The 5,234-nt window shown below is 37.7% G+C and overlaps 1 long non-coding RNA gene across 1 annotated transcript in view; it reads right to left on the bottom strand.

Moving 5' to 3' along the window:
* Window positions 1-523: 523 nt before the first annotated feature.
* Window positions 524-5,234, bottom strand: part of LOC109303358 — an 82,220-nt gene continuing 77,509 nt past the window's right edge. The window contains exons 2-4 of the long non-coding RNA XR_002099071.1: window positions 3,167-3,364; window positions 2,935-2,998; window positions 524-1,528 (exon numbers count right to left, since the gene is read on the bottom strand). This is a non-coding gene — a long non-coding RNA (uncharacterized LOC109303358). The remainder of the gene's footprint in view (window positions 1,529-2,934; window positions 2,999-3,166; window positions 3,365-5,234) is intronic.

Raw genomic sequence — 5,234 nt, 5'->3', positions numbered from 1 at the left:
TTTTTTTTCAGTTTCTTTCTGAGCTGAATGCAGCTCGGAACATAATTACTTTTCACTGTAGGCTCAAAAAGTCACTAAGCAGCTGATAAAAGGCAAAGGAATCAGTACTATTTTCTAGCTGAAAAAAGGGTTTTTCTTATTGGAGCTGATAACTCTCACCAAGGGCTCCAGGCTTTTGTTACATCAATTTGAGGAACTCATAATCTCTGCATTATGAATGTTCAACCAGGATATTTCCTGCTGTAGTGCATCAGGCACCTTCAATATCGCAGCTCCTGTTGTCATTGTTGGGTAAACAGCTTTTGACACGTTTTCAATATGATTACATTAGAACAAGTGGGTCGTGATTGATAACCTAATATTCAGGCCATGCAAATCATCAATCACTGGAAGTATATTAATTATTCAATGTAACCGTCTAATACAAGAATCAATGTTGGAAATGAAGAAAAGAAACTCTCAGCTCCCAGAAGAGGCTACTAGATAATAAAAAAGGAATACTAAATAATCTGAGCCCATAATCCTCTGTTTAATAAAATCCATTTATTTAGCTGTCAAAAACATGATACAATAATTTAAAAAAACAGGATAATGAAACATATTTTTAATTCTTTTCTTGGAGGAAAGATACTTTGTTGGTTTAGGCAGTGATTAAATTTGAAATTTAAAAAATAAGCAGCAAATAATGAGAGTGACTAAGATGTACATTAGAAAAAAATATACCTCAGAGAAAACAGGTGTTCTCAGTTATGGTTGATAAAGTTAAATAGGCAGTGACACTATGTCTCATAAACTGGGCCATATATTCCCCATGGACAGATCGACATAGGGGACAACTTTACTCAGAAAATTATCCCCTTCGAAGTGGCCAAAATATCAAGGATTATGCTCTTAGAAGAGGGGTGTTTGCAGGTTTTTCCTTCTTTTTGGAAGGCAAGGGATGGTGGCCATGAATGTTCACAGAAGACACAGGAATAGCTCAGTAGGAAGCAACAGAAACTACAGAAGCATAGAGCAGGCCTGTTGTAGCTGGATGGTGTAAAAGGGACACAAAACTGAGTGCATAGGTCCTTACAGTTTCTTATTGTCCTTCCCCAGCTATCAATAAGGATCTCTATGTCTTCCAAAGGAATCAGACCAGCTTCAAACAACACAGAGCATCTTGCACGTGAAAACCACTGTGAATTAATGACATTTTCAGCATTAAGTCAGACTGGATTCTATGCATGAATTTCAGTGCTTTTCTTGCAGTACAATCCCACATGCCTTGGCTTGTCTTCACTTTCATTCCTTTCCTTTCTGGTCATCGCCAGATTTTACCATCTTCCTTCATTCCATAGTCAATAAGGCCCCTTGCAAGCACTGGCATAAAATACTTTTGGCTATGTTGTACAATGTCATTGAAACAACCCCTTGCAAGTATAGATTATTTTAACCTATTTTTATATAAATTACCATCTTGTTTCCAGGCCCTGGCTTTTTTCCCAAATTTGAGGATTTGGCCCTTAGATTTGCAGAATCTGGTCTTCTGAAAAAGAAAAATCAGTCCTTATGGGGTTCAACAAATGCAGAAGCTGAAAGCTTTTTAAAATACTCTTTACTAAGCTATCCATACTTCAAGAATAAAAGACAGACCTTTGACATCAAGTCAAATTTCTGTATTCTTGAATGTGCATTGCACGTCAAACTTACAAAATTTTGCACCTTTGGATCATGGTGCAGAGTTTGGTATCTTAAAGTAAAGGAAATGCTTAGCCTCACCATTTCATACCAACGTTGAAAACTATATAAGTCCATCAAAGGAAGAAAAGGAAATTGGTTATACCCTTCAACCTTCATTCTATACAATGATACATGTCAAAGGTATTTCAGTTACTACATAAGAAAATGGACACTCTGTGACAAGTAATACATCAATTTCCATGTCTTCAGAGGTCATATGGAGTCCCCACAGTTTAAAGGAAGAAGATGACAGAGATGCTTTCTCCACAAGCAACTCCAGAAGCTGTAACAAGAATGACTCCTAGGAAACAGTATTCTCAGCATGATCACCATAAATACCTGCAGTGTCTGATCAATGTGCAGCGGTCAGTGACACCATACTGCCAATAATATGGCCCTTATCACTAATCCTTCAGGCAAAAAAATAAGTAGTGAAATCATTTGAATGTTCACTTCTAGCAATAATTTACATATGAGCAGGACGTAGCAAAATCAGCAATCCATCCAGACAAGAACTTGGGCAGACTGTACTGAGGCAATACTGCAGCATGTGATGTGTTCCTTAGCCTGTAGATAGAGCCAGGAGTCTACAAATGTGCATGTTGTGTGTATGCAAGTGTGTTTAGGTATATGTGTACAGTATCATAATTCCCCTTTGTCTTTACACAACGTGCACTCAAGTTCTGCATTTTCTCTTATGTGAATGGCAATACAGACTGAAGAAGTGTGCCAATTCACTCTGTCAGTGGGGAAAAAGGAAAAGTTCTAGTGATGTTTTCTACCACTTGACTCCTTTCTTCCCTTGGAGAAGGAATGTCACCTCCTGACTTCAGCCTCCTCACACAATTTTTATTTCTCTAAGGCGAATTATTAAGGCAGAAGAGCTAATCATCTTCCTAATATTTTTCCTTCCTAGGGTCCATGATGAAAAAGCAGTTAGCAAGATCCATCAGTTCTTCTTAGTGGGTGTTTGGATCATCCAAGGTCAAGCAAAAAAAAAGGCAACAAAACGGAGTTTGCAGCCTAATGCGCATAAACAAAGAAAGTCCCCAACAGTTAACAGAATTTCAAGTTGTACATAATTCCCTAAATAGTTACACTAATAAAAACTTTTTGTGTCCATTTCCTAAGAGAGAGCAACATGAGCCAATTAAATGTTGAATCAAAGCTTAAAAAGTTGGATGTTTCAAAACAAAGGCAGGCTGAACTTACCAAGAGACTATAGACAGCTCTCTAAGTAGGAACTGATGCTCTGGTTAAGCTTGGTCCATCCATTCTGAAACAAGGAAAAAATTAAAGGAATAAGTAGGTTTAAAATAGAAAATTGTTTCCCTAGACAATGTGTCAGATTAATGAGCATAGCTGTATTGGAAAATATGAAAAAAATCAAATACAAGGAAGTAGAAATCAATTCATCTTTCTTGCAGAGATTTTAAAATCTTACACAGTAAGACTGTGAGGAAGTGTGAGCAATGACAATTGGGTTGGCTGAATATGGTAGCATGCAGATTTCTGTATTCATCCATTTTTCCATGGCCACCAGTGTGACTTTCTCCTCATTTTCTTCTTCCTGCACATGCCTTCACAGCCAGTTGCTATAGGTTGTGTAGAGGGTAGTTTGGTGGTCTTCTGAGGACTGGTACTAGGGGAAGTTACAAAGAAGTGTTCCAGTAGCGCATGGAAAAAAGCACTTTGAGAGTCTACTAAACAAACATGTTTGTAGACACTTATTCAAGTGCTTGTATATCCCATTCCAAGGCAAGTGCAATCATAACACACTGAGCAAAAGAAGTTCAACTACAGGCAAAGCATTTTGATCAATAAAGGAGACTGTATGGGCCTTACTGGTTCTTGCCAACTCTTGTTAAGTACATTCAAGCTTATTCTTCAAAATATATTTTTTAGAATATCTTTCATGTTTAGTTCTAAAAAGCATTGTATTTACCCGAGAGATCAGAACAAGCTTCAGTTTCCAAATCATTTAGACAGATTTTTTTTTTTAAATATATTTGCACAAGAGACCAACATTTCTCTTTATGTTCTCTCAGGCAATTGCATATTTAGGCTTTTTTTTTTTAAACAAAGTTTTTCTTGTGTGCCCAGTTGGGCAATTGGTTAAACAAACATGAATGCTTTTTAAACATGCATGGTGCTATTTGGCTAATTAAACAGAACAGGTCTGTTGTCAGCTTCATAGCCTTTCACATACACCACGAAAAAATAGCTAGGAGTTCCACATATTCTATGCTGGGAAACCTACAGACCATACATGTGAGACTAGAATCTGGTCCATAATTTGTATATTAAAATTGATTGCACAGCACTCTAAACAGACTAGGGTGACCATACGTCCTGTTTTTGCTGGGATAGTCCCATTTTAAAAACCAGTCCTGGGCATCCTGTCAGTTTAGTCAAATAAACACTTTTTTCCTATTTTTGTCCTATTTTCCATGGAACACCCAGGACATGTTTAAAATTCGATTTTAACACACATGAATGCATGTGCACACACACGCACACACACAAACTCTGGTGTCTTGCAACCCCACATGCTGCTCTAAGACTGCAGCTTAAGAGACAGCTGAGCATGCTGGAGAACAGAGGAGGAGCAGTGTGCCCCCTTTTGACAATCAGAAAATATGGTCACCCTAAAACAGACCTAAGAATTAGGGTACATTGGTTGCCAAGTTTCACACTGGTATCATTTTGAAATCTAATTTATACACTAATTTTGACCTAAACCTGGATATGAAGTATCATGCCAGAGGTAAAAAATTATCTTTTTCTCTCTGAAGGTGGGAGAGTAACATTTACATCTTGTATCCCAGTCCTGTATTGTGGTAAGTACATCTTGCCAAAGACCCTCAAATTTCACAGTAGTTCATGAGATTCAGAAGCCATCACCACCTCTCAGAAGGTTCTTGACAGCTTATCAAATTGGGCATTTCATCTTCTCTTTTAAGGTAGCATCCATTTTTCATGGTACTGCCATGTTAGTACTCACATCATTATTACTCATAATGGTGTGCTCTACTAGGCCACAAACACCAAATAAAAAAATAAATACCAAATAACAGGGAAAACATAAAGCATTGTACCAATACCATCCTCCATTTCAATAAGCACTGTGTTGTGTAGTCTGTCATCCTGCAATAGAGAAGGTCCAGGGGCTGCAGTTGTCTCAAGAAGGGATGAGAATAAATAGTCATAGCAGGTCACCTGTGATTGTCAGCTCATGGAACTGTCTGGTCTGGGCAGGGGATGATGGTTTAACGGTTAGGATACTAATCTTGACTTGGAAAACCCAGATACAATCACTGCTTTACATGAGCTCCAGCAACTCAGACTCAAATTCATAAAAAAATTTAGAGACTATAATGTTTCAGGGGTGTACTTGGTAGCCGTGTTGGTCTGAGACAAAAAGACATACAAAAAACTAGAACTCTTGGTTCCAAAATGATACCTTTTATTAGACCAACTGGAAAATGGCAAGAAAATTGTCCTTTTCTGCA

The sequence above is a fragment of the Gavialis gangeticus genome, unplaced genomic scaffold (assembly GCF_001723915.1).
Source record: "Gavialis gangeticus isolate Ggan-Ray unplaced genomic scaffold, GavGan_comp1, whole genome shotgun sequence".
Taxonomy (NCBI): Eukaryota; Metazoa; Chordata; order Crocodylia; family Gavialidae; genus Gavialis; species Gavialis gangeticus.
Note: the sequence above shows the minus strand (reverse complement) of the source record. Positions and strands in the feature narration are given on the sequence as shown.